The following is a 14,538-nucleotide window of genomic DNA, read 5'->3' as shown; positions in this document are numbered from 1 at the left end:
TTCCTAGAAACAAGATATAGACTCAAAGATCTCAGACTACCAAACATTATGGTCTTAACACACTAAGAGTCTGTGCAGCTTCCTTCTGTTTGGAGTATTTTGACTTAGTAAGCTTTACATACTCTATACAAAGGAAATGACTTTCTCAAACATTGACAACAAACAATAGTCTACAGATATGTATAGCATTTTAAGTTTCTAAAGCATTTTAACACATACTTTATATGTTATGAAACATTTTTAACTCATATCAAGTCTATGAAACAAGCAAGGTAAGCTTTCTTTTATAGTTTTTAGAGAAGGAAAGAAAGGGAGAGAAAAATCAATATGAGAAACATGGATCAGTTGCCTCTTGCACACACCCCAACCACAAACCAAACCCCACAACCTAAGAACGTGCCCTGACTGGGAGACCTTTCCTTTTGCAGGATGACGCCCAACCAACCAACCAAGCCACACCAGTTAGGGCAGCATCAATACAGTGAAAAAAATAAAGCCTAAATTGTTCACTAATTATAAATCACATAGCTAAAAAGTGTCCATCAAGCACAATCACCTCCAAATTTTCTCTTATTTCTCCTACTCCTATGTATTCAACCATTCTTTTTTTTTTTAAGATTTTATTCATTTATTTTTAGAGAGGGAAGGGAAGGAGACAGAGAGAGAGAAACATCAATGTGCAGTTGCTGGGAATTATGGCCTGCAACCCAGGCATGTGCCCCGGCTGGGAATCGAACCTGCAACACTTTGGTTCGCAGCCCGCGCTCAGTCCACTGAGCTACGCCAGCCAGGGCTCAACCATTCTTAAAGGAAGAGGTATCTCTCCTTTCTAAAATTAATCCCCACCGACTGTTAAGCCTAGAACCCTTAACCTGCTACAGAACCTTCAATTAACTCCTTTTACAACCCACAATACCTCCCTACCCCCTAACTACATCTCCTCATTCTATTAATATGCTCAACTCTTCCCTTAAAAATTTTTGCCCTCAACTCTGCCACCTATCCACCAAGCTGTGACCCATTTTTTTTCCATTTTTTCCATGCTGAATTCTTCAAGACTACAACTCCAGGCACTTATACTACACTTTCAACTCTCCACTAAAATGTTCCTTATTATTAAACGTCACCAATGAAATCCCTAGTGGTCAAATCCAATAATCACCCTTCATTTCTTATCCTTGTTTACAGTCATTGTCCTACGGTATTTGACACTACTGACCACTCTACCCTTCCTAAAACTTGCTTCAATGGGCTCTGCTATGTCCCTCTCTCCTTATTCTACTACTGAGTTTCTTCTCAGTCTCCTTTACCTAATTCTCATATTTTGCAAATTACCTACATGTTGGTCCTCTGCAGTTCTTTCTCCTTTTCTCTCTTCAGCTACATACTCCCCCTGAACACTCCTGTGTTGTTACCAACCATGTGCCTATGATTTCCTAAATTCTAGGGTCTCTACACACCTTTTCATTCTTTTAAGAAGAAGCTAGAACAAAAGTGAGTATTTTTCAAATCTCTGGGCAAGAAGGGGAAGAGGACAATGGGACCATTTTCTAACCTTAGAAAGAAAGATATCACAATGAAAACACACACTTGACCGTATAATTTCTAGGGGGTGGTGGAGAGACAGTAAGGGAGGCAGAAAAGGAGGGAGAGAAATACTGACATAAGAAAACATCAACCAGCTGCCTCTTATATTGGGCTAGCAAAAAGTCCATTAAGTTTTTCCCATAAAATAAAAGAGACATTTTTCATTTTCACCAATAACTTTATTGATTTGGATATTTTGAGTATGTTGGCAATCTCCCACTATTGGCTTCTAGTGGGTAAAGGCCAAGGGTGCTGCTAAACATCTTTCAATGCATAAGACAGTCCCATAGCAAGAAATTATTTCACCAGCATGTCAATTTGTACCAAGAAATTTCACAAACTACTTTTGACACATTTGATTAGTCACAGCACCTTCTACATACAATACACACATCTTTTTTTTGCATCTCAGTTGCATTTTTACCTTTCTTAAAATAAATCATAATACACTGAAAACGTCGTATATCTTCTTCCATCTTCAATATTAAAATGACTGCATAAAAATTCACCAATTTTGATGTTTTTAATAAATGCACACTAATATGACAACTGTCCCATACAATCTAACAAAATTGTTTCAAATGAAGTTAAAGACAACCTTTACCAGAGTCATGCTTAACAGACTTTTTGACCAACCCAATACACTCCCCAACCCCCCACTGGGGACCAAACCCAAAACCCAGGCATGTGCCCTGACTGGAAACCAAACCCTTGACCTTTTGGCTTTCAGGACACCACCCAAACCGAGCCAGGGCAACTGCATTAAAATTTTATTTTTATTTTTTTTAAGATTTTATTTATTTTTAGGCAGAGGGGAAGGGAAGGAGAAAGAGAGGGAGAGAAACATTAACATGTGGCTGCTTTTCATGTACCCCCTACTGGGGAACTGGCCCATAACCCAGGCATGTGCCCTGACTGGGAATCGAACTGGCAACCCTTTGGTTCACAGGCCAGTGCTCAATCCACTGAGCCACACCAGCCAGGGCTGCATAAAAATTTTAAAGATCTCTAAACTAAGACAACATGGGAAATAAAGAAAATATGTTCATATATATGTTAATTACACATCCCCATAAAAACATAACTTGATAAGTGGGAATATCAGGAAATATATAAAAGAAGAAAGTGAATTTTTTTAAAAACATTAAAAATGTTCACCACCACTAGCAGCTAAGTTCAATTCAGGTCTATTAACTATTTTTTTATAATTGAGGCAATCCATACAGCTTTTGTAAAATTTTTAAAGCTGTCCTGAGGCCCCCCCAAATTAAAAAACTAACATTCTAGACATATTTCTATTCATGTTCTAAGGTTGCATTTGTGTGTGTTTGGTTTTATATTCTCATCTACATTGACTATCTCTAGATTTTTTTTTACCCCTGCTTTTAGAGAGAAAGGAAAGGAGACAGAGAAACATCGATTGGTTGCCCTCCATACACACTTGAACCACACCTGGAGCACAGAACCTGCAACCTAGGTATGTACCCTGACTGGAAATCTAACCTGCAACCTTTTGGTTATGGGACAACACTGCAACCAACTGAGCCACACCAGCCAAAGCTGTCTCTAGATTCTTGAAAGTGGTGACACATAGACAGGTAATCAATGTATAGAGCTTGTTTGGCAACTCTTAATCTTCATTATGTTTTCTGAACAAATGTGCACAGATTTGGTATGGGATCTTCCTTATTCCTTTGGCCCAGACAGCTTGGTTAAGCCTGGTATCAATGCACACATCTGAAATTCCCATCTCCTTCATGGCCAATTTTTGTATCTCTTTGGCTGCCCAAAGGGTGAGCTTCTTGAAGCCCATTCCATGGATGTACTTATGAATGATAATAGCATTTTATGGTCACTAACTCACTGATGGCAGAAAAACCCTTCTTGTTCTTACCACCATTCTTTGCAGGAGCCATTCTGTCAGGCCCAGGTTGTAAAGAAAGAACATGAGGTAATGTTGCAATATTTTTTTTTCTTTAAGGTATGCACTTTATTGAACTGGTCTCAGGTCAGTATACAGGTAAGCTCTGACTGCCTCCACACCTCAACCCACCCCCAAGGGGACCAAAAGCCTTCATATAACTCAAGTTGGGGACAAAAGGAGAGACCATGATGGCAGACCATCGAAATAAAAATACAAGAAAGAACAAGTATTAAAGTCATTATTTAAAAATTTGGATTATATAATTTACACAAAAGCAATGATATCACCCTCCCCTATGCGGACTTGGGCAAGGACTGGCCCTTCTTAGGGAGAAGTGGGCAGCTTTTGGGCAGGCAAGGGACTTCCTGTAACAATGCATCTCACAATATTTTGGATAACTATTAAAAAAACAATGTACAGTCAAAGTTCTTGGCCACACTGTAGAACTTTGGGGATGCTCACTCCAACAGACTGCTGTCACCTTCATTGTTCCAGTTTTTAAAACCTGAGAGAAGTGCCAAAAAAATAACTAAATCAAAAACAAATAAAGCCATGCCAATCTCATCTCATTTTCTGTGCAAGTTAGGTTTTGTCAAGAAAGGGTATAACCAACTAAGTAACAGTCCCTAGAAGCATTTGCAGTAGACAATGGATGGGCCAGGCTCATTGTACACCTGCTTACTGCTGGAAGGTGAACAGCAAGGCCAGGATGGAAGTGCCATTCCACAAAGAGTAATTGCAGCCAGGGAGTACAATGATCTTAACCTTCATCATGCTGAGAGCAAGGGCAATGATCTCCTTCTGAATCCCACTGGCAATGCCTGGGTACAAGGTGGTCCCAATGCACAGCACCATATTGGCATCTAGGTCCTTATAGATGTCAACATCACACTTCATGATGGAGTTAAGGTAGTTTCATGGATGCCACAGGATTACATGCCCAGGAAGCAAGGCTGCAAGAGGACCTGGGAGCAGCAGAGTTGATCACTGCCAGTGGTGATGACCTGACTGTTGGGTAGCTTATAGCTTGTAGCTACAGTGGCCATCTCCTGCTTGACATCCAGAGTGACATAGCACAGCCTCTCCTTGATGTCATGCACAATTTCACACTCAGCTGTGGTAGTGAAGCTATAGCCACGCTGCATATCTTCATGAGGTAGTCCTTCAGGTCCTAGCCAGCGTGTCAACACAGATGGTATAGGGGAGGGTACAGCCCTCATAGATGGGCACAGTGTAGGTGAACCCATCACCAGAGTCCACCACAATGCCAACGGTACCACCAGAGACTAAGACAACACAGCCTAGATGGTCTTATATGAGGCGGGACCCCCAAAAAACAGGAATTATCTTTTTTTTTAAAGATTTTATTTATTTATTTTTAGGGAGGGAAGGGGGAGAGAGAGAGAGAGAGAGGGAGAGAGAGAGAGGGAGAGAGAGAGAGGGAGAGAGAGAGAGAGAGAGAGAGAGAGAGAGAGAGAAACATCAATGTGTGGTTGCTGGGAGTTATGGCCTGCAGCCCAGGAATGTACCCTGGCTGGTAATCAAACCTGGGACACTTTGGTTCCCAGCCCGCGCTCAATCCACTGAGCTACGCCAGCCAGGGCTAGGAATTATCTTTTGGAGGGCAGGCCCCTTATGGTACAGGCTTCCCCCACTACGTGAATGTTCTGGGAACCCATCTGTATCAGTCAGTGTACCAGCTGGTGGTGGTGTGAGAGGCTGCTCAGCTCCATTGAATTTTTTTTGAAGACTCAGTGCATTTGCCCATTACATGATGGGTGATTTCCAAGAGCACCTGCCCACACCACAATGGAGTGTTCAGTAGTTTCTGACCAAAAACATCATGATCCCATGCCCCACCCTCCCTATTCACCCAATCTCACCCAGAGTGACTTTCTGTTTCCTGGAATGAAAAAAGTCTTCAAAGGGAAACATTTTGCGAATGCGGAAGAGATGAAACAAAAAACAGAAGCACTAAAAGGCATCAAAATCAACGAGTTCAAGAACTGTTTTGAGCAGTGGAAAAGTCTCAAAGGGTGTATTGCATTAAATGGAGAGTACTTGGAAGGTTGAAGTTTAAATATGTAAAAATAAATACAGCCCTGGCTGGTGTGGCTCAATGGACTGAGTGCTATGAACCTGAGAGTCATCAGTTCGATTTCCAGTCAGGGCACATGACTGGGTTGTGGGCTAGGTCCCAGTAGGGGTTGTGCAAGAGGCAACTGATTGATGTCTCTCTCACACATCAATGATTCTCTCCCTCTCTAAAAATAAATGAATAAAATCTTAAAAACATAAATAAACATTTTTTATGAATAAATTCCATTTTGGGGGGTCCCCCTTATATATGGCTGGGGAGTTGAAGGTCTCAAAATCATCTAGGTCTGGCCTTGGGGTTCAGGAGCCAAGAGTGAGCAGGATGAGGTGCTCCTTGGTGGGCACATGCAGTTCATTATAAAGGCGCGATGCCAGATCTTCCCTACATCATCACAATTGGTGACAATGCTATGTTCCATGCGGTACTTCAGGAGCAGGATGCCCCCTTGCTCTAGGCCTCATCACCCACATAGGAGTCCTTCTGTCCCATGCCCACCATCACTCCCTGGTACCAGGGGCACCCCACGATAGAGGGGAAAATGGCCCTGGGAGCATCATCACCTGCAAAGCCAGCCTTGCACATGCCAGAGCCATTATCAACCATGAGAGCAACAATATCATCCATGGTGAGCTAGAGTCGGTATGGACTGATGAAAGCGGAGAACCTCGGAGAGGGGTCTGTGCTAGTGAGTGAACATGGTCTCAACCTTGCATTAGTTTTTAAAATAATGTTATGATGTGTTCCTCACACTGAGAGTCACCCTTACCACATGTCAAGCGCTCTTCTAGATGTTAAGAGGGTATAACGATGAATAAAATAGATAAAAGTCACTATCATAAAGCTTATCAAGGATTCTAGTCTGGGGGTAAGGAGGACAGATAAATAACTAAAATATATATGTTCTATGGTGATTAAATGCTATGGAAATAATACAATAAAGGGAAACTAATAGTATTGGGAAGGGTTACAAGTTTAAATAGTGTAGTTAAGGCCTCACTGAAAAGGTAACATTTACACAAAAACTTGGAAGAGATGAGGGAGTAAAGCCACATCTGGGAGAATATTATTCCAGGCAAAGAACCTCAGGTAGGAGCTTTCACAGAGTGTGTGAGGGATAGCAAGGAGGTTTTACAGCTAAAGAAAAGTGACAGAGGGGAATAATAGAAAAATGATGACCTAGCTGGTGTGGCTCAGTGGATTAAGTGCCGGCCTGCAAATCAAAGGATCACTGATTTGATTTTCAGTCTAGGGCACATGCCTGGGATGCAGGCCAGGTCACCAGTAGGGGACGCAGGAGAGACAACCACACACTGATATTTCTTTCCCTCGCTTCCTCTCTCCCTTCCCCTCTCTAAAATAAATAAACAGAATCTTTTTAAAGAAAAATGAGATCAAAGAGGTAATATTCTATCTTACGCAGAAGTATTACTTACTTTACTCATCCTTTTCATATAGTGAACAACACTGAAAAATATTCCCATCTAGAGTGACCATGAGGTTATATGATTACTACAGTGAGCAAGAGAAGGGTTTCCCTAAAAACATTAAAATTCATCTTCATCAATGAATTAGAGAAAGCGAATGGAGGCCAAACGTTAAATACAAGGTAATTATTTTTAAGCACACCCCTAGTCAAAACTAGAAATCAAAATGGGAATAGCTCCTAGCTACAGAAAAAACAAGGAGCAGAAATACAATGATGACTTCCATCATTCAGGTGGAAATTATGCAACATTTGGATAATTTATAATGGTGGTCATATCATAGAAAAATATATCTAAGCCCTGGCTGGCGTAGCTCAGTGGATTGAGTGCGGGCTGCGAACCAAAGCATTGCAGGTTCAATTCTTTTTAAAAAATCTTTTAAAAAATGAAAGCTTTAAAAAAAAAGAAAAGAAAAATGTATCTAGATGAATAAGCTGAGCCAGTCATCCCCAACTAAGTGGTTCCCCAAATTATAACTTAATATCAATCTCCTAAGAAGGTCCTTCCTACCAAAGTTTGCATCAATATGTTATAAATTAAGTAAGGGGTGGAGATGGATTATCAAGAGCCTTTAGGTCAACCCAAAAGACAAGCTTACTAGATTTAAAAGTGCTGGTAAAAACAATCCAATTAAAAAATAACAGAGGACTTGAATAGACATTTCTCCAAAGATGATACATAGATTGCCAATAAGCACATAAAAACATTCTTCACATTACTAGCCATTAGGGTAGTGCAAACGAAAACCACAATGAGATTCCACTTATACCAATGAGGATGGCAATAACCCAGCCCCAACCAAAAACAAGCGTTGGCAAGGAAGTGAAGAAATTGGAACCCTTGTGCATTGCTGGTGGGAATATCAAGTGGACTAAGGAAAACAGATTGGTGATTCCACAAAAAGTTACATATAGAATTACCAAATGATCTTCCAACTCCACTTCTAGATATATACCTAAAAGTTGAAAGCAGGGACTCAAATACTTCTACTCCAATATGTGTGGGGAGTTTAAATGATTTTAGAGAGAAAGGAAGCAGGGGGGTTGGGGGTAAAGGTAGAGAGAGAGAAAGAAACAGCAATCGGTTGTCTCCTAGAATGGGCCCTGACAGGATCGAACCTGCAACCTAGGTATGTGCCCTGAACAGGGATCAAACCAGCATGGTTCCTTATACCTCTCAGTATATGGAACCATGCTCCAACCAACTGAACCACACTGGCCAGGGCTCTACTCTAATATTTGTAACTACACAGTCACAGCTGACAAAATGTGGAAACAATCCAAATGTCCATCTATGAAGAAACAAAATGTGATATATACACAATAAATAAACAAAATGTGTGTGTGTGTATATATATATATATATATATATATATAATGAAATATTATTCAGCCTTAAAAAAGGAAATGCTAACACATGCTACAATATAAATAAATCTTGAAGACAGGACAAATACTTTATATGAGATACCTAACAAAGTCAAATTCAGGGACAAAAAGTATAATGGTGATAGCCAGGGACCAGAGGAGGGAATGAGAAATTAGAGTTTAATGGGTACAATGTCACTGTGGGCAAATAAAAGTTCTGAAGGCAGATGGTAGGGATATATAAATAACGTAAATATACTTAATGCCACTGAATTATATGATTAAACAAAATTAAACTGGGGTCCTGGCCAGGTAGCTGAACTAGTTAGGAGTGTTGTCCCGATAAGCCAAGATTTCAGGTTTTATCCCTGGTCAGAGCACATACAAGAATTAACCAAAGAATGTGTAATAAGTGGAACAACAAATCAATGTTTCTTTTTCTTTCTCTCTCTATTGCTCCCTCCCTCCTTCCTTCTCCCCACCCCCCGTGAATAAATTTGTTTAATCCTGAAGCAAAAGTGTTAAATTGGTAAATTATATCTTATATATATATATTTAGCGTAATAAAAAGTGATGACAGTCTCAAAAAGCATCCTAGAGCCTTGACTGATGTGGCTCATTAGGTTGGGCATTGCTCCACAAACCTAAAGGTTGCCAGTTCGATTCCTGGTCAGGGCACATGCCTGGGTTGTGGGCCAGGTCCCCAGTTGGGGGCGAGCAAGAGGCAACCAACAGATAATTTCTTTTGCACACTGATGTTTCTATCCTTCTCTTTCTCCCTCCCTTCCCTCTCTCTAAAAGTAAATGAAATCTAAAAACAAAACAAAAAAATGATCCTAGATAAAATTTGAGTAGAACTGCTAAAATAAAACGTCATCTGCCCTGGCTAGGGTAGCTCAGTAGGTTAAAACATCATCCCATAACCAAAGAGTTGCAGGTTTGATCCCTGTCCCCAGTTCAGGTACATGCAGGAGGCAATGGATTTCTCTTTCACATCAATGTTTCTCTCTCTCCCATCCTCTCTAAAAGCAATGAAAAAATGTCCTCAGTGAGGATTTCAAAAACTTAAAAAATAATTAAGACTTATCCTCTCCTTTGAAAAAAAATCTGTTATATTATACGAATCAGGCAATGTTAAATAATCTTTATAAAAATGTTTAAATCACAGTGCTACAAGTTCACTCACTCTGATCTCAAAGAATGATCCTTTATGTATATGGAATTTTATGTCAATACAATGTATATAAAATGAATGAATCCATTTCATCCATCTTTAGGCTCATTGTCTTGATTTCCCCCCCCTTTCTAGTGAATTTATTGTGCTGACACTGGTTTCAGGTGCACAGTTCCACAAACCATCATCTGTACACTGTATTATCTTCACCACCCCCCAGTCAAGTCTCCTTCCATTATCACTTATGCCCCCTATACCCTCCTCCACCTCCTCCCACCATCCTCTAATTGTCCTGATTTTTTAGATAATCCACATTGTGGTTCCAAGGAAACCCTTCATCTTTTATCTCCCATCTTTTTCTGCCATAAATACTGCCCTACAGTCACACTGGTTTACTACTGTGCCCTGAACATACTTATACTGACCTTCCTCTGTAAATTGCTTCTCCCTTTGGGAACTCCTGTCTCTCCATTTTTAGTAGCACAGTAGCTGAGATCCAGAACTTTGAACCCAGATGAGCTGGGTTCAAATTCTGCATGCACCACTTGTTAGCTATGTGGTTATGAACAAGGCCCTGGGAAAGCAAAACTAACATTGCCTTACCACCATTATTAATAAATGTCACATCCCATAGATAGGAGAAAACACGTTGTGTCTTGAAACAAATTTAAAAAATTAGTCACTCTAATTCTGACCCCCAAATACAAAAAATCTTGACCATTTTCTGTAAGCTTGGACTCCCCAACTAAACAACGTTCTCCCTAACTTTTGCAATGCTGGTATCCAAAAAAATGTTATGACCTATGTGGACATAATTACTATGTTAGAAAACCACTGTTCTTCCACCATGACAGTCTAATGTAAACTCAATAAATTTTGGTGATCTCATATTTTTCCCAACAAATACCTGCATTATTTAATTCAGTGAGCCAATCTAAGTCTGACTCTATTTTGCAAGCAGATCACTTTTCTAAAAGCTTTAGTACCTGACATGTCCTTTCCCATTATTAGATCCAAAACATTTTTTATTTCTCTTGTTAAAATTTATTTATTTTGCTACACATCTCCTTTAAACAACAACCCACAATTCCAAAGCCTCCTTTTGCCCTCCACCTCCACAATCTCAGTGCCTTCCTCAGAGGTAACCCATTATTTAAATTGGGTATGTATCCTTCAAGACCTTACTTTTTAAAATAATTGTCACACATATACATGGACCCGTTGAAAACATATACTAAATCTCCAGCTTCCTCATTTCTACAGTAGGAATGGCAACCTGTCTCACAGGGTTGTTGCAAAGATAAAACAAAAAAATTCACATAAAGTTCAATTAGCATATTTCTCAGCACAAAGAAAATCTCACTCATCTTTCCAGATCCAAAATCAAATCAGATCCTCCATCAACTTTACCCAGACTACTCAACTGCAGATAATTGCATGCCAAGTTATTAACAGCAGTATTGAGGAGGGAAAAAAAGTGGAGGAGGGGAGGGAAAGCAGGGTGCAGAGAGAATACTATTAAGAAAGGAATTTTTTTCCTAATCTATGAACTTCAGTATCATTTGATTTTTTACCATATACATATTATTTATATGCTTAAAAAATAAAATTAGCAGGCCCTGATTGGCATAGCTCAGTGGATTGAGCGCAGGCTGCGAGCCAAAGTGTCGCAGGTTCAATTCCCAGTCAGGGTACATGCCTGGGTTGCAGGCCATGACCCCCAGCAACCACACATTGATGTTTCTCTCTCTCTCTCTCTCTCTCTCCCCCTTCCCTTCCCTCTCTAAAAATAAATAAATAAAATCTTTAAAAAATAAATAAAATAAAATAAAATAAGCCCTGATCAGCATGGCTCAGTGGATTGGGCATCATCCTGCAGAATGAAGGGTTACCAGTTCATTTCTGAGTCAGAGCACAAGCCTTGGTTACAAGCCAGATCTCCCCAGTTGGGGCCATGCTGATCAGAGGCAACCAACTGATGTTTTTCTCTAGCATCAATGTTTCTCCCCTTCTCCTTCTCCCTCCCCTCCCCGTCTCTCTGAATATAAATAAATAAACGTTTTTTAAAATAAATAACTAAAATTAACAAAAACAATAACTTAAATATGGCTGTCCCTCAATCAGAAAGGCTCTCAGGAGGAGAAAATACTAAAGTGCTACAAGAAAATCAAACAAGAACAAATACAGCATTGGGAAATATGTAGAATTAAGTAATATTATGCTCATATTTTCTGAATCAACCTGTCTGATGAAGACTTTTCAAAAAAAAATAAGTGACTGTGAAAATCTCATAAAAGTAGTAAGTTTAAGGTGATTAGACACAACATTCACTGAAATTAAAACACCTAGGGCATTAACATCTCCCTCGTTACATTTATTTGTGGCTACCTCATGGGAGTTGGTCTCTCCATGACCCAGTGAAAAGTATTATAGAAAACAAAATTTCAGCTTTAGGTACATATATAGCTATTTAATCTTCAGTTGAACTGGGCAACCTTCCAACCCACTTGCACAGGCTCATACTGTGTTTTCAAGTCATGCAGAAAAACAAGTTAATGCCACATATTTCTTCGCTATATCTGCCTACCTGATACTAAATTTAAAAGCTGCCCAAATAAGTCAGCTACCATCTAAATTCCTATATACACACATATGTATGAGTAAGAGTGAAATACTTTAAAATAAAAATATATCATGAAAAACTGGAAAATTCCCTTGCATTTAAAGCTATCTGATAACTACCTATGAAGACCTGATAAATGTGGGAATATTATATTAATTCACACCTGTCACTCCTTAATAGTAATGTAATTCAAAGGTTTAGTTCTGTCACCATAAGCAAGGCCTCTGCTATTTTATAGGGTATTCAGCAGTAATTAAAATATTACATAAGGAGAATCTAAGGTTTTCAAATACACTTAGGATTTAGTCTTTAAAATAGGGTATCACACAATAAGTAATTAAGACCAGGTAAAATTAAAAGTTTAATTTTAAAAAATTTGTCAAAATATTTAAAAATGTTTGGTATATGGTGAGCATACATTTGCATCTGAACATGTTACTTCTGTTTATTATTATTATTATCATTTGAAGAACTCTTCATAGCAAACATACAGTATCAACGTAGCATTGGTTCAAAATAATTCGCCATGAAGTACTAACTTAGCATTTATTTAATCACCACTGTAACAAGAACTAAGAGAATTCATAAAGAATTCTCTTACGGGGTAAGACAAGGTTCCCAACCTCAAGGATCTTACTTTCTGGTAAGGGATATGATCTGAACACATGAAAAAAATTAAAGAACCATAGACAGAATAAAGTGTTAAATCAAGTAGAGTAGACTGATGCTACAGAAGTTCAGAGACAAGGGAAAAAACGAAGACTGGAAAGAACTGCCGTAAAGTCCTGCAGAGTATAATCCTAGAGAAAATGTTTTCCTCATCCAGGATTGACTATTAATAAAAATAACACTCCTCTAAGCAATAATCAACAAATATCACCTTATTAAACCACTTTGATGTAGCCCTTACCTCCAAGTGTTTATAATCAAAAGGAACACAGAACAAATACCAATTAAAAGATTACTACTGCTAGTCACCAGGGGGTCTCATGAGACTAGTAATAATTCTTTCTTGATCGAGATGCTAAATACAGCGTACACTCATTTTGTAAAAATGCATCAATCTGTACATTTAAAATATGTCCAGTTATAAAAATAAAAGATTATAACTTCAATCCTAAACATTCTCACAAATTACAGTTCAACATCTCCCACTACTATTGGACATCACCACCTGGATGTCCTACCCCACCTCAGACTCTCCCTTGCCTTCAAAATCTAAAATCCCTACAGACTTTTCTGTTTCAATCAATGGTACAGATATCCAAGCTGAAAACTTTGGATTCAGAGAACTCCTCCAACTCCAGTGATTTAGCAAGACCTATTTCAAATCCAGTAAGTGCCAGGTACCTTTCTAAGTACAATATAGCAATGAAAATCACAAAGTTCCTTCTCTCATGGGATTGACATTCTAACACAGAGTGAAAGGCAAATACACATTTTAAAAGATTTTATCTACTTATTTTTTAGAGGGAGGGTAAGAGTGGGAGAAAGAGAGGGAGAGAAACACCAACTGGTTGCCTCTCAGCAGCCTCCAACAGGAGATGCACACAGATGCCCAGACTGGGAATCGAACCAGTGACCTTTTCTTTCTCAGGCCTGCCCTCAATCCACTGAGCCACACTAACCAGGACCACATTTTAAAGCCAGGTAGTGATTATATACTATAATAGTGAAAAGAATGAAGCAGTAAAGGACTTTGCTTAAAACTGACTGGTGATCAGGGAAAGTCTGAGGTGATTTAAACTGAGAACTGAATGACAAGGAAGGAACCACACCCGAAGAACATTCCAGGCCAAGATAAGGAAGAGCCTATGGGACTGGAGCATAGAAAATGAAAGGAAAGGTAGTAGGAGGTAAGGCTGCAGAGATGGGCAAAATTCAAATCACACAGACCACAGTAAAGAGTTTGAATTTTATGTCACATTTTAACTATCTCATGTCTGTGCTTTAATTTTCACTCTCAATTCTCACCTTCAGTCCTCATTGCCACACTTCAGGACTATATCATTATAATAATAACTTCCTAAATGTTCTTCCTCATTTGAGCTTCTTACCACTCCAAGCCATTCTTATCACCACAATAAAATCAAGTATTTTTTAAAGCAGTATTATACATCATCACTCTTCTGCATCAAAGGGCAAAAAGATAAAAACATCAGCTCCTTAGTTTGAAGCTCAGAGCTCCCAGTACCAGGGCCAGAACCCTGTCCCTCTCTAATTTTACCATCTATCATACCCCTCAACAAAATCTCACGCTGACCAAACCTGTTTCCTGAAC

The 14,538-nt window shown here is 39.2% G+C and overlaps 1 pseudogene; it reads right to left on the bottom strand.

Moving 5' to 3' along the window:
- Positions 1 to 4,080: 4,080 nt before the first annotated feature.
- On the bottom strand, positions 4,081 to 4,845 carry LOC114492294 (annotated as a pseudogene).
- Positions 4,846 to 14,538: the final 9,693 nt, after the last annotated feature.

This window comes from Phyllostomus discolor, chromosome 1 (assembly GCF_004126475.2).
Source record: "Phyllostomus discolor isolate MPI-MPIP mPhyDis1 chromosome 1, mPhyDis1.pri.v3, whole genome shotgun sequence".
Taxonomy (NCBI): Eukaryota; Metazoa; Chordata; class Mammalia; order Chiroptera; family Phyllostomidae; genus Phyllostomus; species Phyllostomus discolor.
Note: the sequence above shows the minus strand (reverse complement) of the source record. Positions and strands in the feature narration are given on the sequence as shown.